Source organism: Strix aluco, chromosome 14 (assembly GCF_031877795.1).
Source record: "Strix aluco isolate bStrAlu1 chromosome 14, bStrAlu1.hap1, whole genome shotgun sequence".
Taxonomy (NCBI): domain Eukaryota; kingdom Metazoa; phylum Chordata; class Aves; order Strigiformes; family Strigidae; genus Strix; species Strix aluco.
The window spans coordinates 3,882,970-3,904,894 of record NC_133944.1 but is presented as its reverse complement, the minus strand read 5'-3'; positions in this window follow the sequence as shown (position 1 = coordinate 3,904,894).

Below are 21,925 nucleotides of genomic sequence, written 5' to 3'. Positions count from 1 at the left end.
AAAGTCAGTGTTCCCTGGGACAACGGTATCAAGGTATTTCCTAGGCTTTCGTTTAATTGCTGGAAAGCTTACACGTGTCCCGTGTTTTGGTTATTAATGGACTTCCACTGCATTTTGAGGGGAACAGGTGAACAGTTTCCTCTATAGTTGTCTCTGATTAATTAAAATGAGGGGATGACAACATTAAAACCAGAAAGTGTGAGGCCTGTCTGAAGGATGAGTGGTAGGAAAAGTGAGGTGGTTAATGCTGAGTCCTCTGTTTGCTGCCTGTCAATCACCAACCTGTCAATCATGGCTATGTCTGTGCAGGCTTTGACAGTGATTGCAGTAGGACAGTGCAGTAGTTCTGCCTCACAGCTCCTTTTCACCAGCCCCACCAGCATGTCACATAATTGTCTTAGTTTTGTAAAGTTGTCATGCTTTCCATGATCCTTCTCAAATAATTTTTCTGCTGGTCTTCAACTGGTTGGTAGAACAGTGTGGTTGCTTTTTGTGGGCTCGTCAAAAAAGCTTGGAGTTGCAAGGTACTTCTGGTCTCATCAGTCCTTCAAACTAACCAAAACTGATTGGGAGAATCTTGAGTAGAATTTGCTTGGGACTGGATAAGTGTGCCATGACTACCCTTAGACATACTGTTTTAAGTGCCTCTGAACCAGTATAGTCCTGAATACAGCATCCTACCCAGGATATGGAAGAGAAATATATTGACTATGAGTTAAGAACCTAAAAATGTGCTACTGAATTCTCTATTGCGATTCAGTTACCATAAACAGTAATTAAAATAGTTATTGGGCTGTCCACTGGCATGAAGAACATTATATACTGTTATGTTTTCCACAGGCAAAGAGCCAAGCTCGGGCCAGAGTCAGTCTTACCTTTTATTTCATGCAAAGGGAATCACAAACATGAGACTTTCCTTCAAAGCCCTTCAAGGACTCCCCCAAGGCATTCCTCACCCGAAATCAGGATGCCTCCTGCTCCCAGTGCTCTGCAGCACGCAGTAGGACCTGCATGCTGCGGAGTGGGGGCAGACAAGTGACAACCCCTCCAGTCCTTGGGACATGTTGTTGCAGCCCTGTTTGTTCCCAGCAAAGCAATAACTTCTGTTTGCTTAAACTTTTCTCCCCTGTGATTGGTGCAGGCCTCTTCCCCTGCAAATGTCTTCCTATCTGACCTGACTCAGACTTACTGAAGTGACCTCAGGTGCTTTAAGTTGGGAAAGAAGGAGGAAAAAGTTAACTAAGCTTTGTAATATCCCTCTGGGAGAAGAGAGTTGAGGTCATTAATCCTCCTGCCTCTACTCTGAATTTTCTGAGCCTGCTGTTTCCACCTTCAAGGGTAACAAGAGCAGTACCAGCCCTCAAATTAATGGTTTAAAAAGTAATTTATTTTTTAAATCTAATAATTTTTATGTTCTTACTAGATAGCGTCTTCTCCCTAGGGAACTATTAGTTTCCCTTCTTTCATGCTTTTCTTTTAAAGCCAAGGAAAATCTCGTTGCAAAGAAAAGAACCCCAAAATCAAACCAGCAAGTGTTAACTAATTTGTTCCCAGAACCTGGAGCTACACTGATGTGCCAGAGGTCCCAAAGTACCTGGAAGGGTCATGGGAAGTGATGCCAGTGGGAGTCTCTTGCTCGCCTTTTTCTCCAGCAGGTTTGCTCCCTTGTGTTCACTGCAGCTGAAGGGCCTAGGGACATTCCCTGTGCCAGAGCCACTGGGGTTATGTGACTGTGAAGGGTGAGGATGGGCTGGACTGAAAAGACTTTTCTCTCATTGGAGTATCTGAAAAATATTTTGGATCTCAAGCAGTTTCAAAATCTGGATGTAAAGTCCTGAAATATCTCACACGTTTTAGCTAAGTATACTCCTGAGCCGATCAAATGCTTGTAGAAGTGGTGGATAGTCCTCAACTCAACAAAATCCAGCCTCGAATGCATTCAGGGACCTCGTAGGGAAACTGAGGCATTAGGGGGGTATGGACAGTGGTGCCAGCAGAATAAAGGGCTCAAGCCCAAACTCCCTACTCTAGCTGCTAGTCTTTGCATCTCCTAGTGCTGTATCTGTTGGTGAACACATTTACAAGATTTACATGTAAAGGTGCTGCAGTGAGAAGGTTCATATAAATAGATTAGATAGAGAGGTTTGCTTAAAATCAACTGTCAGACTCTGAAGGTTAATATTTTCCATCCTGAACAACTGTCCGAGCGTTGAGCTCATACAAATCTCAGCTTCATGTACAACGCTATTCCAGCTGACGCTATGGCAGAGCGGTTATTCATTTCAACAGATTTCTAGAGGAAAGCTTGATGAAAAAAAGAAAAAAGAAATAGGCAAATGTACAAAAAAAAAAAAAAAAGCAGAAGATGCAGCCAAGACATCAGTGATAAAGTGGAGTAGAAGAAACAGCCGGAGCCTTGGACTGCAGTGCGGGACATTGTGTGCTGGAGTCAGGAGTCACTCCAGAGAGATCAATATTTGTTGCCCTGCCGGTCCAAATGCCAAAGCACTGTGTCACCAAAGGGGAGAAAATCCATTGTGTAAATCTGTGGAGAGTGAGTGGTAGGGTATGATGTGCAGATAGCAGGGGATAATGTAGTAACTCTGTAAAAGAAGATATATAGACCATATACTTGGCTATTTGGCAGCTGGGGATTTTTTTCCCCCTGGCTCTGCCTTCTGTCTGTACTCCTGTGCTTTTCTTCCATGTCTCACCCTCACTTTACTCTAGTATTTCCTAGGCCTTGCAAGCAAAACTTGTTATCACTCTGGGTGATCATGCCAGCTTCTTTCTAGGGCCTGGCTGAGGGTAACCTTTTGTACCAAGCAAGGGATCATGGGGCTGTTTGTCTCTCCTCTACCCAGGATTTTCCACTGCCATGGGAAGAAGAGTCACTGGGAAACTGCTTTGCTTTCTCCCATGTGTGGCTGGAGGTAGATGAAGGCTGGGAAGTCTTTGCCTCTGCATGCAGACTGAGAAGCCCATCAGTGCGGCTGAACAAGGGATGAAGCTAGCATCTGGTCCTCTTCCCCTTGGCCAGGAGAGACCTTGGGCACCAGCCTGTGAGTCTTGGGGTCACACAGTTCCTGAGCCACCACAGCTACATACTACCTGCTTACTCAGGGATTACAAAGGACTTACTGCCCATGTATAAATTCCAAATTTCTGCTCTACTTATTGAATCGCTCATTAATCCTAAATGCCATCTGGACTGCCCAGTGGCAGCAGTGTCCAGCTTAATCTGGAGATACTCAGCAGAATTTATTTCATATGTCACATGTTCATAACAGGTCAGGCTTTAGCAGCTTTTGGGTTGTCTGACTCAAACATGGGTATTTATTTTCAGCCACAGAATTAGCTTACTCACAAAGTTTTTATCCTGTCTGGTGGAGGCTTCTGTATTGCTCTTTGGCTTGCAAACCTGGCTTTGGCATGATGATTAGATCACAGAAAGGGTTTCTGTTTGCTTGGAAGATGCTACCATATGATGGCAATGGGACCATAAACTCATTGCTAGGATAACATCAGGCTGCAAGCTACAAATTATCTGTCAAAGTAAGGAAATACTCATACTCAACCAAAACCAGACTTCACTTGTAGTCTTCTGGGGAACAGAGGCAAACAGAGGGTAACCCCTGCAAAGAAACGCACAGTGAGACAGTCCCAGGAAGAGGGGATGAAGGTGTCAGCAGTCTGCTTTGATGCACTGAAATCTAGGGCACATCAGCTCTTTCTAGCCGCGAATGCTGAGCCTTAGCAAAACCCTGAAATTAATTTTTAAGAGTGTGTTTGGTGTCTAGCCAAGGAACTTTTCCTTACTGAAACTTTTCCACTATAACTGGCAGAACTGTAACTGCGCATGAAAGATTGCACAACGCTGTCTCCCAGTGCGCCAAACAACAGGGAAAAGGGAAAGAGCATCCCAGATAGATTACAACTAGCACTTAGATGAAACAATTTCATAACTGTATATATGTACCTACCATGAACTTCTCCATGTACCAGGTGTAAGGACTGTGATTCTCAATCTTTCAAGAATTACCAGACAAATATCAAAAAGTCCAGCTACAAGAGCTATCAGCAGAAAAATATGAGCCTTTGGTTTGTTTTAGAAATTGCTTCTATATTGTGTTTCTTCCATGCGTAGGCGATCTTTCCTGCATTGCTTGTTGCAGCCTTTTCTTGACAAATCACTGTGGACAAACAGAGATTCTGTATATCTGTGCTGGGCAATTTGTTGGCTAGTTTGTGGTGCAGAGAAATTTAGATGAAATAAAACTCTGACCCCATGTAATTTGGCAGGATCATGACTCCCACTCTGTTGGCACAATATTAAAACCAAAAGAAAGTTTTCTATTAAGTTTTAGAGAGTAATTTAATGTTTTAATTTTAATAATGCTTACCCATACTCGCCAGGCACAGCAAAATTCAGGTGGATAGCCCAAAACTCCTTATCTCCTCCCTATCCTCCCCATCTGGTTTTCATCTGTTCACAGAAAGACAATAGTAGTCTTTTGGGAGAGGAAGAGAGAGAAACTAACACCAACAAGATAATTATAGTGGGGATATGGAGGTCAGAAAAGCGTCTTAAAGTAATAAGTGAAATGGAGAGTTGCATTAGTTGAATCAATGAAATCTTTGCAGGAGAGGATGAATTCTTTTACATTATTGAACGATGTTTTTCCCCAAAGTGTAAACCAGTGATGTTTTCTACTGTTAACTCACTTTCTGTGGCAGGTTTGTATTGTCTTTCAGATTACACGGATTTCACTGCTGAATTTATAGAAAATAGTATGGGTTTTTTTTAATGTTTAGACTTGTTCAAATAAAGGGAAATAAGAGACTTGCAGAAATATACAGCTGAAGAGAATTTGATTTAAAGTGCAGACATGCAATGCTCTCCATAGGTTACCTACCATAAATTTTAAACTGATTGTATAGTTTTGATTACATACTTTTTATGATGCATTTCATGCCTCATTTCCAGGCAGATTTATAGCCCTTACACAATGCTAGATGAGTGACTCCACATGCTTCATGTCAACAAGTTCCTTTTCTTTTTTTTTTTTTTTTTTTCCCTGAAACTCCCTGGTTAAAATTAAGCCATATTGCAGTCAAAGTACATTTGCTCTTGTCATTTTTGAACTGCTCTTGGTCATCCCAGAGAATGTGGTGAAAATGGCCAGGAGTGTTTTGACTCTACAGATGGACAGCAATAAACAAGGGTTGGTATCCTGAGAAATTCCAAACCTGAAACTGGGTCTTTCTTTTACATATATATGCTGTGTTGATCACCTGAGTTTGACATGATTAAAGGGCAAGGTAAAGCCTATCTAACCTACAAGGTGTCCTTTCCAAAACAATCTCACCTACAGAAATAGAGAGAGGAGAGAACAATGTTGCTCTTTACAGGCTAACAGATGTGAAAATATCTACAAATACAGAGTAGCCAACAATAACCTAGCACAAATCATGAGCTGTTGGAAAGAAAAATACCTTTACACTGGGCTTTGAATAAATGCTGTGACTTGGAGACAAGTACAGATTTTTCCCAAATGTTCTGACTGATGCTTTGCCTTTGATGGGTCCCAAAGGATGGTCCCATCGCCATCCTTGCATCATGCTGTACCACCCAAAAGTCTTACACATGTCAAAGCCAGAAACAGTGAGCAAAACACTGTGTTTATTTATATTTTTTTCTGAATAAACTCAAGTGTATTTATATTCATTGCCAAAACCCTCAAGAGCTTACAAGGTCTGACTAAGGCTGCTAGGACAGGGTTACCCTTTGGCATATTCATAAACACAGGACATGCAGAAACAGGACGAATCTGCCCAGGATGTCACATCACAGCTTGATGTAACCACAAGGCCACTGTACATTTTACATGCACTGTTGCACCTGACTCACACAGGATGTGGCTTTTTTGCCAGCTTGCCCTTGAGTGTGGAAATTTAGGCCATTAATCCCTAAAGGGAAATAAGAACCTCTGTGGGGTGTTGCAAGGATGGTGGCTGTACCCACAGCACAAGGAAATGAGTGGCTGAAGCAGAGGGAGGAAGGGATGATGCCTTGATCATCTGGGCAGGCCATCAGTGAGGACGTGTTACAGACTGGTAGCAGATAATCCATCTCCTGTCCTTCATGCAATGGAAGAGACAGGCATATTGCTGGGATAATTAATCCCCAGATGGGTCCATCAGCCCTTTAGAAGATGGTGGCTGGAGGGAGCCTGCCTACACTCCAGCAGAATTTTACCTGATGTTGTCAGTGAGGCAGAAAATGTTCACAGCATGAGAAAGCACCAAATTTATCCTGGGGGTTGTTCTTCCTTTCCAAGCTGAGAGCATGCTTGGAGGTAGCAGCAGTGGAAGGATGTTGCAAATGGGTTGGCAGAGGCATCAAATGCCCAAGGCACCTGAAGCCGGCAGCCCTGGTCCATAGTGGTGATGCTCCCTGCTCCCACGGAGCTGCTCACCAGCCTGCCTTGCTGCAGAGCCCAGTGGGCAGGGGCAGGAACGGCCGGTTTTCAGGGAGCTGTTTCAGCAGTAGAGATTTACACTGTGTTTGACAAGAAGAAAGCCCGTTTCAGCAGCTCCTGTTCGCAGCTGGTGTGCTGCAGGGAGGCGGCGGCCGTTCATCTGCTTGTTTCCCAGTCCCACACACTTCGGTTTGGCTCTGGGGATCAGGTGCCCAGCGATGTAGGGATAGCCCCTGTCCAAGGACAGAACATCTCGTTAAAATATTTTCTTTCTATAAAACAACAGTGACTTCTTTAAGGCTGTTCATGAAGCAGAGCTAAGAACAAATTCTTCATGTGCAGCATATTTCTTTTTATGACCTGAAAACCAGCATGCAGAGCAGCTTACAGAATTTCTTTAGGCAGCACTGATTTATCTCACACCCACCCTCCACCCCCAGAAACAGTCTATCTTCTGTGTTTTATTTCTTTAAACCTAGCCTCTCCAAAGTGCTCTTTATAGCAGCCAAAACGCTGCGTGTCCATCCTCTCACTACTTTGCATCAAACTCATGAGGATCACTGCGATCAGGACCAGTTATTGTCTCCTGCAATCCTCATGTTGCTTTGGTGATGAGGCTTTCAGCAGCAAAGAGAAGCCTGGTCAGCTTCCCCCAAAGCTGGCTTTTAGACCTTCATGGCTCCATGTCACAAAGAACCGAGCACATGGCCATTCCATTTCTGCTTTCTGTTTTCCTGTGGCATGTTGCATCTTTGTGTGTGTGAGTTCAAACTTTTGTACCAAAGGGTTTAATTGCTCTGTAGGTTGTTGGAGCAGCTGGAAAAGTTGCTGTGTGGACCCTTCTATCACTTATTAGAATATAAAAAAGAGAGGATTTAAGATGATTTCCCAACTCCAAAGAAAAAAATCTTGGGGAAAACCAGACTGTGGGTCACAAATATCATTGACCTCACTCCTCCTGGTGTTGTCTCTCTGTGGTTCCTTGCTGTTGCCCCCAGCAATGGCTTTGCTGGACCCCAGTACCTCTGCTCTCCTTTGCCCTCTCATCTCTATTCATAAGGCTGAGCATGGGATTTGTCGAAACCTTTTCCTCAAAAAGTTGTCAAAACCATTGAAAGTGCTTTTGACACAGCTTGAAAACAAAAGGTTCTTTGTTTTGATTTCTGTGTTTTTCAGCAAAGGTCCAACCTTTTCCACAGTGGGAAGAAATGTTTTCAGTTCATTTCCCTAACAGCTGTTATACCTTGTATGTTATCCTCCCCTTCAAATCCTCTCTTAATACCTTCTCTAGAGATCTTCCTTCTCCTGTTCTCCCTAGGAAGTGTTGCATATCTTATCTGTCTTGTTAATTTTCTTGTATTTTTTTTTGCCTAATCTAGTTTCAGCTGTAAATTATTTGGGGTGCAAAAGAGGGATATATTTTGGTAGTCTTTCTTTCATATCATTGACTTAATCTGGGCTAGATCACCAGGAATGAAAGCAGCAGGCGGTACTAATGGTCATCTCCTCAACCTACTAGAACCAACTAAATGCCTGAATGTATTGAGAATCCTGTGGTTTGTCCCTCAACCAAGAAGTCTTTCCAGAGCACCTGAGTAAGTTGAAAATGCAAATACAGTGTTGAATTGGCAGCAACCTGCACTGGACAAGGATGAGATCTTCATAACACACTTACCTCTTTTCCTACTGATTTCACTGAGTCTGTCACAGCTTGTTATTCAAAAGCGGATGCTCTAGAAAGAACTGTTATGACTGCAGCCTCTGAGGTATGCAGAGGAAATGGTAAAATATGTGTGCAAAGTATGTGCAAGTGGAAGCATATCAAGACTTACGGAAATAGGTAGGTATTTTTAAAATAATAGCCTTTGCAGTGTCTAATTCTCTGCAGAAATGGAGTTTTGGTCATGCTTTGTCATGGTAATAGTAGCTCTCTGCACATTTATCAAGGTCCAAGAGCTCATATGATCCAAGACATTTAGAATTTGTGAAAATATTTATATTTTTAATCTTTTATATTAGCTATACTTACAGAAAAAACATTACTCAAGCCCAGCAGTACTGGAAGGAAAGGTGGTGGTGATACCTAGTCCAGCTAAGATAAATTTGAATATGTTTTCTTTCAGTGGTGTTCTAGGAAAAGTGGCAGAAATGACAGATGTAAAGATGGTCTTGCCTATTATTATGTGATGAAAGTCCTATTTCTTTCTTAAAACATCACTAATGTTTCAAGACTGCTTTTCCACAGAACGCTAGCAATATTTGATTATTTCCAACTGGAGGAATATATAAAATAACAAAGAGTTGTTACACTTGATAGTGCCTCATGGCTGGTGGTCTGGCTGCTGTTCAGATGATACATAGGAACACTTAGAGGAAAGCATCTTGGAGAGTTTTAAAAGCCTTTCTTAGAAATGGATATATGTGTGATTCAGTTCACTTCTTTTCCTCAGCCATGACAAATAAACGTTACCAGCGTCAGGAAGAACAGTCCTGGTGAAGGGCAATGGCATCTTGTTCAAAGAGGGATTACAGCTGAAACCTGGAAGCACAACAACTGTCAGCCCTGCCCTTGGAAGAGGGGAAATGTTGTCAGAGAGAGGGATGAGACATAAAAAGAAAACCTGGAGTGTTTCTTGTCCTCTTGCCAAGTATTTTTTCTCTCCTGGAGAAAGATCCCTTTCCTTAGGGAGAGCTGTGCAAACCCATAAAGAAGCATGACCCCTCAGTCATGTCAGATGAGATTCTGTGGCCTTTGCTTTGTGTATGGGAGTTTTGTCCAGGATCAGGGTAATTAATGACCGATATAACTAATCTCATGTTTGAATTTTTCAAATCAGCCAATGAAGACTAAGTAATGATTGCATGAGTAACTGCAGAAGGAAAGAGGTACATTGTGGTGTCTGCTGCAAGATCTATTTTTCTGGTAACAATGACTAATACAGCTTTTTCAGTGGAGGATTTGATGTACATCCAGGCTGCATGCATGAATCAGTGCTGAGAATCAACATACTGCAACTCTTTACTTTTTACTCCTAGAGCTCTGTATTTTAGCTTCTGGGCTGGAAGGACCCAATTTGTTGTATCCTTCATGTTACTGCAACTGCTGAGAAGGGATCAGGGGAGATGACACCATAGGTCTGCTGCTGCCTGTACCGGTTCTCCTTCACATGTCACCACCCGAAGACACAGCAGGGATCACCCGAAGTCAGTTTTCAGTCTGATGCAGCATTTGCTCATCTAGTGTGTTTGGACAGTGAAACATCATGAGCACCAAATCAAAAGTGAGTATTGCTGCTGTTACATGTTCCCACGGACTACAAGACCTAATACTGATCACACGCCAATACTTACTCTGCACGTAGAACTTATGTTACAATTCAAGGAAAATCACCCTTTATGTCTATAAACCAAATAGTGGATTTAAAAGAAAGCATAAAACTGTAGCAACAAGGACAAAGTGTTGCTCATGCAAAAGAAATCCCATCTTGTAAGCAACTAAAGAGGCAATTGTATTTAGTAGACTTAAACTTGCTTCAACATCATACCTAGCTGTAAGAATCTGAGTATTACCCAGAAAGGTAAAAATTAGCAGAGAAGAGGTGAGTCATATATGATATCTGTCCTTTCAGCATCAGATTTCCACAGGGGGCAAGCAGAGGAGATCGAAGAGATGGGCTGCAGGAGGGTGGACACAATTAGGAGCTGCTTTTGAAGGACACTTGCTAACAAAGCCAGAGATTTTCACCGTTACTGATGTCAATTCAAGTTTCTTCATGTTTTCCTAAATTCTACTTTTCAGTGTAGTCCAAAAGTCTATCAAGGACTGTGGCTTAATTTTCCAGTGGTTTGTCAGTATAAAAAGATGCCATTTCCACACAGTCTGTTGTTCCCAGTGTAAATATGTTTTTAGGCACAGAGCAATATAATCCTACAGATTTGCAGAGAAGCTGCAAACCCTTCTGGCAGTGTCTAAGGCAACATAAATGATCTGTTTCCATCACTTCTATTTATGGAAAACCAAAGGCCATTTATCTCCTAGATTCCCATGAGATTTTTCTATAGCTTAGTCAAGAACCATGAATTACTGCTTGGTTGGAGTTATTTTAGGGAAACTGCAGAGGATGGGAAGAGGCTGTGCCTCAGCAAACAGCCATAGTGGCTCTAGCCTGGCTTCCAAAAGGGGCCATAGTCATGCCTTCTCCTGTTTCCTATGAACTTCTGATTTATCTAACTGCAGAAATGAGACTTTCATTTAAAACTCCTTTGATTAAACATGATCTTAGACTTTGTATCCCTGATATCTGACTTCTGAAAAAATAGCATCCCTACACCCCTAAACCTGCTGGTTCTGGAAAGTGATGGACAGTTGTCATAAGCAATTACAGCCCAGGGGAAAGGAATTACATTTGTCCCCCTGCTGCAGGAGGGGACCCAAATGGGGATGTGCAGAGACACAGGACTGAGAGGATGCAGAAACCCTCACAACTGTGGCAGCTGCTCAGGTCTCCCTTGGTCCTGGCAGGGATAAGCACAACTTTTTTTCCCATAGACATTCTGTCATTGCAAAGATTTTATTGAGAAATTCCAGACCAAAAATCAAAAAAAAAAAGAAAAGGAACATTTGAGTTCTCCTGACTGGACCAAGAGAAATTCCTTGTGGTTTAAACGGTTAGACTTCAGCTATGTGCTGGCAGAAGGCCCAGTTTGAGAAGTGATGGGGGATGCATCCATTGCACTGAGACCTTTCAGAGCCTCCTCTAAGGGCTGCCTGGGTGTCCTTCAATATGCTCGTGCCACAGCTCAAGGATACACCATGCAGCACCACGCTGGTCACGACTTGAGGCCCTCGCACCATGCCATGTATGCCGTGCCGGGTGCTATACCTCAGCCAATTGATGCTGCCGCTGTCATGAGATTTGCCCATCGCTAATGACACTTTGGCAACCACTGAGTCACTATTGGATTTATGTTTACAATGCAATAAACACACTTCTATTTATTTCTGCTGTTAGCACCTCATCTTGGTTTGTAGGAAGCCTTATGTTTCTGAAGTACTTCGGCAAAGGTAGAGGGCAAAGTGGAGTTATTTCTGGTTTTGTTTTAAAAAAACCCTGAAAGACAGAATATTTATTCATTTTCTTGTATTTTTAGAAGACGCTAAAGGACATGTAAACCACTCTGCAATATCATCCCAGGAAGACTAAAGGAACTGAAGAAGCCAGAAATCAGGGAAATAAAATTCTTCCCTTAAAATTATTTTTAAAATAATTATTTGGAGAAAAATAAGCTTCTAGATAAAATAGCTTTTGATGAGGATATCATACTTTAAAAATTAAGAATAATAGGAAAATCCCTTCCTTGGAGAGTTCTAAAATACAGAGAATAAAAAGAAGTTCCTGATCTATTTCTTATGGAAGGTCTTCCCCCACTCAGTATCTGAACAGATGTTTTAAATTACATCATATGTCTTTGAAAGCCTGGTAATTTCTGCTGGGAGTTTACTAGTTCCTAGGTTTTCTGTCAAGAAGAGCTGTTTTTTCTCCCTGGAGTTCCTCTAATTGGGCTGTAAGTTTGCAAGAAAGGACTTTAGTTGCTCAACTTTCTCTGCTCCATCAGATGTTTTCACATTATATCGGGGCAACAGTGGCTGCATTGTGGAGCCCTTGCTTTTTTTCCTGTTGTTGTCGTGCGGGCTGGTCCCCACTGCAAGTTTAACTGACGTCTTAAAGAAATCATACTGCCAGACTCATCTTTTTTTTTTTTTTATCTGATCTTTTTTCAATCCAGTAGCTCAGTGAGTTGTTTCAGTTTTAGGAAATCTGATTTCTTATGACAATTGTTTTATTAAACAAGGCCTCAGTTAAGAAAAACTGAACTGATCTGGGCCAATTCAGTCTTTCCATAGCACCATTAGGCTCACAGGGGAGAGTAAAGGTGTGCTGATAACAGGCTAGCTGATATTTGGCTGGCCAGACACTGGGTCATGTGTAACTGCTTATGTAAAAGTAAAGATGTGGATCATTCTCTAGGCAAATTATATGTGCAAATAGGATATCTATTGCATCCTTGAAGGTCTTGCCATTTTAGAGATGTTTGTAACTGAAAGTAGATAAATTGAAGTCTACCTTTTGCATCTGTCATGACAAGTAGAAATCATCTCCCTAGTAAAATTACTGATGTAATTATTATAGCTACTAATGTCACACTTGCTCACGTTTTTTCACTGGGTCAGGGACTTTACTGCCCAGCTCTCCCTTACATGGTATTTCTCAGATTCATTAAACTAATCCTATGTATTACAGGATAATAATTTAGATGCTGAGGTTTTAAATCTTATTTCTGGCAGCTGGTTTCTGCACAGCCCTTCTCTGGTGACTTTCACTGTTACTCTATGTCCTTGATGGCCTCATGCCCTTATGAAGTGAAGAGCAGTGAATGCCAGGTAAATCAGCCTTTACTGTAATGAAAACCAAAGCCAGCTGGTTTCAAAAAAAGGGTATAAGTTGCTGGTCTGGTAAGGAAAGTACTGGAAGAGTGTTGTTTGTGCCAATGTTGGCTCCAGAAAGGTGAAGCAGACAGAAAGAGATGCGTGTTTGGGTTTGAATTCTCTGCACTGAGGCAGAAAACCAAGACTCGCATGCTGTGATAAAATCCCATGCAAATCATAAATGTGCACAAACCCATTTTAACGTGAAACTCTGCCAGTTTTGGTCTCAATAGCTGCAAAGGGTTTTTGCTGTTGCTCTGAGCAGTGGTAACAGTCTGCTCTGATTCTTCAACCCCAGAGACACAAGAATCCTGGCAGTAAAAATGCTTCCTCCAATAACACCTTCAAGCCTGGCATTGCTTAATGGGCTGTGAGATCACATGAAAGCAGCTGCTTCTCACCATTACAGAGGACACATTACTCCTCTTAGTCAGTTTTAGCACGTGGAAACCACAAAATAAGAAAAAAGAAAATCAGGGCTAAAATATGACATTTCCACCTCCACATGCAGGAAACAATAATAGTTCAGTAGTGCTGGCATGAAAGGGACTGATCTCAGCTTTCTCATATTGGGAAAGTAATAAACACCCATATAAGAAGAGCTGTAGGTCACTTTGTTCCTCCTGCACACCCACTGTGGTCTTTCTGTTCCCTGCCTCCTGCCATCCCACAGAGGAGGTTAAATATCATGAAGGATGTATTGTGTTGCATGCCTGTAGCAGCCAAAAAATTGCTGAGACCTGGGACTCATTTTGTAGATAATACAGTAAGAAGAGGCAGTATGTGCTCCAAAAAGCTCTTTAATCTAAAGCAGCACCAATACTAATTGGTTATTCCTGATAGAGAAATGCCCAGGCTAGATGTTCCTGCTGGTGACTCCATCCTGCATCATGAGGTGGAGACCTGCTGGCCAGAGGACATGGACTAACCAAGTTGGTCATGGTTCCCTACGCAACATGCAAGCCATGAAACTGCAGTGAGACTAGCTCCAGCTGTCCTTCATGTCAGCTGGGGTAGAACAACCCTTAGACATGCCCTGGGACATACTCAACAACTGCATAGGACAAAATTCCAGAATAAGGGATTAAGTGGTCTACTAGATAGTCTTCAGACACACTTAAAACAATGGTAGGTTTTCAATGAGACTTTTTTTTTTTTTCCCCCTACACCTGAAAGAGGCTACCTACAGAGCAAGTCAGCATTTTGGTTGCAATTTCAAATTTTCCTATTTCATATTCATATCTGAAACAATAAAGAGCATGTATATAGCTGAATTTTTATTCTGGTATTCAAGATAGCAGGGACATACAAGCTCAGATTTGAGCCTTTAATTTCCTTGCTAAAAGGAAATATTCAGTGCAAGCTATGCCTCTAGGATAATACTGACTTGTTATGATGAACCTTTCAGAAGGGATCTCACCTACTGGGAATGCTTGCTCCTTTCCAACTCCTCCTTTTTGTCATCCCTGGAAGAAACTAATGAATAAATCTGATCCTATATTTTCATTCCTGGAAGTCTTGGAGAAACACCTTCCTTTGCTCCTAAAAAGACTGTGGTAGAGAGCATGAGTTATGGTGTATCCTGTGGCTGGCAAGAGAATGTCTGAAGTGGGCAGCTCTCTGGAGACAGAAATTGCAGGTTTCCTTCTTCCTTCTGCTGAAGCCAGAGATATTGTGTGTGATATGACCCTGGTTTTGTTGTTCAACAAGGCCTGTAAACAGCAATTCAGATTTCAGGAAATGCAAGGCAAGAAATTCATTCTCCTTATTGTTTGTTTTTCAGGATGGAAGTTAGTGTCTGAGTGTCCTGCCTAACTTTATGGGTAACTTGTTTCCTAGAAGTGTTGAAATGTATGATCTGGAATAGACAGAACTTGGCTTTTGACTCCTGCAGCTGGGAGGGACAGGAATTTTGGTCTTCCATTGATATTTGCTGGAATTCACACCCCTCTTCTGAATCAGTACCTCCAGGTCAGGAGGTCCAGGTCAGGAGGCTTTACTGGTCATGGCTAAAGGAATAAAAATCCTTTGCAAATACAGAAATGGAAGGAGGAACTGGAGGACTTCAGAGAGATTTAGCCTCCCCTAAAGATCTGACCCGCAACATACCTTTGGATGAATATGTTCTCTTCATATTCTGTGCTTTAGCTGAAAATTGGTCATTTGTAATTTATAAGTCTTTGTTAACACTGGGAAAGAATGAGTGGGATTAAAGAGACTCAGATTTTTTTAAAGTAGCCTTTCAGTAAAACAGGTCAAGAAGCAGATGTAGCAATTCCATCAACCATGTTCATTGTCCACAATACATTTGAAAAAAAGACTCCATGGTGTTTTTTGTGTGGGTCATTTTTTTTTTGTTGTTTCTAAACATAATGTTCTGAAGTCTAACACTTCCAGCCAGTCTTTTTTGTTTATATCATTACAGTAAAAGCTAGTACAAACAGAAGACCGCTGGTGTCTTCACAATTGGGAGCATGAAAGCTGATTTTTAACTTCATAAACTGTTAGCCATGGCCTTCTAAGAGCTTAAAGTGTCTGTGGCTTTTTCATAGTGAAGTGAATAGAGGCTTGTCTTACAATCAACAGTGTTGTTCTCTCCCTATTGCCATTCTGTCAGACTCTGGTTACCTGAATTTTGGATTGACCAAAGACCTGACAGGACCTGTGGGAATACGCTTGTCTGATGTTCCTTCAATGAGAGGAACAATGGCAGTGTCAGTCTCTGTTGGTTGCATCTAAGTGCAGTTTACTTCCCTGTGCTTCTGAGCAACAGTAATTCCTGCTTGAGGTCTATCTTCAACATAGCAGGTGTCATCCACAGCATCCTCCTGCCCAACCCAGCTTCTGATCTTGTTGGAAGACCAGGTTTTCTCGCAGTTCTTTGCTGGCAGGCTTTCCAACAGGATGCTTCTGTCAGTAGCCACCTTTTGGGAATCTTGCTTGAAGAATATCCTGAAAAGTATCACTGAGTGGCAAGGTGCAGATGTTAATAATCTTCCCTGCTCACTGGAATGAATTGAATGAATTAGGAGTGGGTTTTGTCTAGATGACTTACCCTCCCTTCCACCACTTCCTTCGTATCTGCCTCTCCTGGACCATACCTGATGGCAGGCATGTTGTAAACAGCATGTCACATTTCTTGATTATAGTTCGGTGTGGGATTATTTTATGTCTATCCATCTGAAAACCATTGTAGTGAGACAGCAAAATCATAACACTGCTTAACGTTTATTGACTAACTCGCTCCTGGCTTCTTGCCTATAACTGAGCACCTAAAAGTAAAAAATAGCATGCCCTTAGCTTGCACTTTCTCCTCATAATGACTCTCCCTTCTGTTTTATTTCAAGTTTGGGGGCTTTCTCTAGAAAGTAAGTATGAATAAAGTATATAATGAAAGCTTACATGGTAGTCTAGCTTTTCAGGGTCCAGCAATGCTGTAGTTTATTCAGTTACCAAGTAATTACCAGTTTGAAACTGCTGTTATACTTTCAACTTCTTGGGCAGTCAATTTAAACAGGAACGATGATCCTCAAGGGCAGGTAGGTCTGTAGTTTTCTGAGAGACTTTAATGTTCTTGTTCATGCTGTGGAGAGTGCACAGACTCAATGGGGTCAATGGGGAGTTTGTCTTTCCTTGCACCAGCCTTCAGCCAAGTGCAAGCGATATGTTGAGCTCTGTTTTTCTATTCGCTGCACAGGTGATGTCAGCCAAGATACTTTAAGCTGGAGCAGAAGAATTAGTCCTATCTTGCCACTCCTAAAGTGGCTTAATTAAACTTTACAGCTTCAAATCCTGTGCTCAGCTGCCAAAGAAGTCTAACTTTCCACCAGTGAATGTTCTTAAACAGCTAAATACCTGTGCCTGGGACCATAAAATTGCTTAAAATATGGCAGTGTTGAGGAGTTGGAAGTTTTAAACTTAGTAATAGCATCATAAAAGAAGGCTGTCTCACCTGCAGGGATTACTTGGTAGACCACCTCAGAGCAGCCCCAAAGGATGACCTGGAGGAGGTGGAAACTTAGAGGTAAGGGCATTTATGGAAGAAGACCCCATTTGAATCTTTGTTCAAATTAGCACTCAGATACTTTGTATGAAGCATTTATTGGCAGAGGGACAAAACCCACACCTCTGTCTTTCCCATGGTGGGTGCTTTTACCGTGACACTGCGAAGCCTGGCTGGTGGGAGATGCGGGTTGCTGCAGGCAAAACGGTGTTCAGCCTGGGTTTTCTGATGTCATTGGAAAACACCCTGATTATTCAGATACTGGGAATGTCTGCAGATGAAGTCATAAAAGATGTCAAGGATCAGAGATGTAAGAGTGTCACAAGTGGATTATGGCTACTAGAGTGATCAGGTATGAAATAATGATTTACAGCAGTTTTATGGCTGGCTGCTATCTTTTAGTAATGCAAGCATACACTCTTTAACCAGTGGATTTGCATTCTCTTTTTCTGTGGTGATCTGTCCAAAAAGGCCCAGGATAAGTGGTACTTTCTGAACCAGAACTGTTAAGGAGGTACCAACTCTTCACAATAGTCTGGATGTGCTCCATACTTTAACCAATCCAGCAAAATCGTGAATTTGTTACCTTGTTAAATGTATGGTTTCTTTCCTCTGTTTTGTTCTCCCTATTAGGAACTCCATGCTGTGTTTTCACAGGCTTAAAAGATCTTAGGAGCAGGGAATTGATATGGGGAGAGGATGCTCGTTGTCAGGCTAAAGTACTCCCTGATACAAATCTGTTCCATCAGCACTGTATTTTATCAGATTAGTGCAGTAGGCAAAGTACAAGAAGTAACACCAAATGGAAAGCAGGTAAGACATCCCCATTGATTGTGTACCAGAATATTACAAGCAGAAAAGGGTACGTGAGCCATGTGTTCCTTTTCAGAGAGGAGGAGGACATTACGAAGTCTCTTAATCCTTGTTAGCTTGCCAAATGATGGAAACTTGAAAGACTGCCAGAGAGAACTGGGATCTAAAGCATTAGCGTTCCATCTTTTTGGGAATAAAACTACCTATTCTGTGAGAAAGAAAAAAAAAAAGCGCCCTGTAGCTCAGTGATATATGTCTCTGAAAGATATTTGAGTTGAGTTCTTAAAATACTCCCTTAGTGAGTTTATGATGATGGTTTCTGAGTTCTTTCAAGTGGTTTTTTTGAAGCTCTATTAGATAGTATGAGACAATTCACACTGGTCTTAGAAGCCACCAAGGGAGCCCAGACTGAGAAGCAAGAGGACATAATTCAGAAGGGGCTTTTCTAACTACTCCGTAGATTTATTTTTTTTTTTTTTTTAAATGAATACATTCTTAATCAATCTGGAAAATGATACAAAAAGATCACAACAACGTGTACTTACAAGAATGTACTTCGAAGAACACGTTGTACTTTCATGCTGAAGTATTTTACTTTCGCTGCAAAATATTTTGAAATGGAGCTTTTCTGCAGGGTTATTTATCCAGCCTGTGTGGTTTAGGAGTGCTGCAGAGGGTTTCAGGTGTTACCTCCCTGCCTCACAGGGCCTTGGGATGATGTGCTGAATCTCATAAGCAGACAACTGAGGCACTTAGGGCTGAAGCCACAAAGGGAAATGGTTGCTTGATTGTAGTTTAGCTCAAGACGTCTCAGTCCAAAGTACAGATTCTTAATCTCCCCCTGTTTGGCTGCTGCCTGAAAGTCTATTGGCACCTCTATTTTCACAATTGGGATGCTGAGGCATCAGGATGGCCCATTCTAGGACCTTATCTGCTGATGTCTCTGGGCAAAATGGCTATCACTGCCCTCAGGAAAGGTGGAAGCAGAAATACAGATGTCTGTCTCTCCTCATTCCCACCCTTGGACCATGGACATTCCTCTATGAAGCATTTGTGTCCTCCTCCATTTGGCCTCTCTTCTCCAGGGGTATCTGGCTACAAGGGAAGGGTGTTCCCAAGGCTTTTGTAGTCATCAAGCTTAGACATGGAAAGTTTATTTTGTGCTGAGCCAAAGAACGACCGTCAGCATGACTACATTGCTCAGCCAACGTGGAGACAAGGGCTGTCATTCGGGATCCAGCACACAGTTAGCATAAGATACTGAAGTAATTCTTGGCCCAGGGATGAGAGAGATGTCTCATGCCTCAAAGGTGAGTGAGTCCTTTAACAACATAGCTCAGTGAATGCATAGGTGAGGGCTGAGATTCAGTTGAGGAGTCTGGCTTGGGGCATTTATGCAGCCATGGAGATTGTCACAGTGAGACTGGGAGCCAACAACTGGAGTACCTAATTCACCATGAGGGCTGTGGCTGAAGGCATACTTCTTCCGTTGGCGTTTTCCCTTGGCCAGCAGCTCCCTGCTTTCCATGCCAGCTATCTTGGAGCCTGGGCCAAGGTGTCTTGATGTCTCCACAGACTGGAAAAGGAGCCTTGGCAGAAGCAATCTGCTTAGCACCATAGGATGTCCCGGCTGCCTCAGCTCATCAGGGGATTTAACCGTGCCTGATTTGCCTGAAGCTATGTGTGAGCTCTGGTCTTTAGCCTGGTTCTCAGGTGACCAGAGGAGCTCAGGTCACTATTAATTCATGAGTAAATTATTCTTTTCAACTTTTTCATCATCACATAAATCCATAAAGAGAGGACTTGCTGATTTTCTCCCCACTCCTTTATCCTATTAGTTTTTTAGGTGCAGTAAAAAGGGCTGCTGCAATTACCTTTCTCTTGCTGATGAACTGTAAAGGAATAAACTTTGTAAAGCACAATAAGCTTAATAAGAAAAAATCTGCCCTGAGTCTAGGTGGTATGTTTACAGGATCTAAGAGAACAACAACAATCCCAAGCAACTATATGGTTAATTTGCCCTGTGTCATTAATTGTGTTTTATCTCGGCAGGGAGAATGGGATTCACATTACTGCAGTGTGCTTTCCTAATAGCTCAGGCTAACGAAAAAATGGTTCAGAAAAAAGAAAGCAAAGCAAAGAGCAAGGCCAATAAGAGAGGAGTCACAAGGCGTGCCTTGCAAACCAGATCACACTCAGTCAAGGCAATAAATCACAGTGGGATGTTCAAGGGGCGTTGAGGAACTTGGCAATTTGCTGGGGCTCTCAACACCTCATGGGATGAGAGGTTGGGGTTATGCGTGAACAATAAGAGAAGAAAAGCATGACCTAAATAGCAGTGGGCAGTCTTTACTGACAGGTAGATGCTATTTCTCTGTAAGCTTCACTGGGCTGGATGCCCATGACATGACTTTTCTTGAGCATCTGCATTTATTTTCAAACTCTTATTAATCCATTTGCTATTGGTCGTGTTGAGCAACTTGCTCCCATGGTGCCAAAGCAGGAGACGAGCAAAGAAGGTGGCATTTAACCTGCTCCCTCTCATTTTCTCACAGGGGAGAGAGAAGGTCTGGAAGCCTCAATGAAGAGGGGCTGGATCCTGTCCTCTGAGCCATGGGACGGTTGTTGTCCCTGGGTTTCTTAGTATTGCTGAAAGCTCTGAAGTCTAGGTGGACCCCAATACTTTGAAAGGTGAAGCCAAGACATTAAGGGTGCTGGGGCCCAAACTGTGAGGTGTGTCTCTGCAGCAATGCTTGAAGAACTAACCTTCCATAGGGAAAATTAAATGTGGATATTTCTTTTCCTTTTGTGAAGTCCTTTTTCACTAAGGAGCAATATGAAACAGTCTCAGGAGTGATCCCTGAAAATAGGACACCTATCTCCCCAGTGAGTGCTTCAGCTGATACTCTGCAGTTCTGCTCTTGTTAATGCTCTTTTTCTGGCCTAGTGAAGTTTGACTTTTTTCTTACATGGTGTCACCCAGAAGAGCCCACAGCCCTGAAAACGATGTGATGCTCCCGTGGGCAGAAAAGGTGCTTGTCTCTTGGTTGTGGAGAGAAGTTAAAAGAAGGTGCCCAGCTTCCTGAGTGAGTCAGGAAGGTTACTGTGTAGGGCTTGATGTTACCTCTGTATGTGCATTTTGAAAGTGGACTTAAGTACTCTGCATCAGTAGACTTGTATTGCCATTTCTATTTCATTGTCTTGAGCTTTTTCTCCAAGGTTTCCATGAGGGATGTCATTTACTGCTGTGAAGTCCTCAGATGCTAGCAGGGTATGTGACCTCAGTGTTAGTGTGATTTACTGACTTCACTACTCATGGAAGAGCTGTGGGAAGTCCCTAAACCACTGACCACTGGCCTCTGGAAGGGTGTATCGGGGAAAGACCTCGCACATCTACCCTTCCCTACCCCACCATTAGCCAGGGTAGGAGTCTGGGCACTGAGCTGGGTGGACCTCTGCTCTGATGCAGAAAGGCAGTTCCCATAAGTAGCAAATGAACATCTGTCAGGCCCTTCAACTGCAGCTCATAATACTTTAATTTTTCCCTTTGTTCTCTGCCTTTTATCCTTTGATGATTTACCAGGCCACCCAAACCAGAGGAGATCCTTGGGTCTTCAGAGCAGGCACTTAGCAACATCTTGTTCAGTAGCACAATATCAGAGGAAAGAAATGCTCCCCAGACTTCTGGGGGAAAGAGCAGTAACAATTCTCAGAAGGTTTATTTAAATATGGCTGTTTATTTTTGCTGGAGATTGAGTTACCTTCCCTTATAGGAGTAATGTTTTTGGAATCCTCCTCTGTTCGCCTGTAATAAATCACAGTTGTCTGAAGAAAAGGAGCAGGGCTTTTTGTCATTTCTCTTTGCTTTTCCTCCATCAGCGAGTGAAGGAAATGCCCCAAGAAGAATAATTTATTATGGACTTGCTTTTGACGCTGTCGGCCAGCCCTTGGCATGTTGGCTAGATAAATTACTGCCCTATCTCTGGGCAGTCAGAACACAAAGCCACAGCTCTCTTGTTTCTAATTGTAGATTGGCAGGACCTCTGCTATCAGACAACACAGAGAATAAAGAAAACAAAAAGAAAGGCTCACAGCTGGGTCTTAGTGAGGGTGGCAGGGGTAGAGGGAAGGGACCCCAGG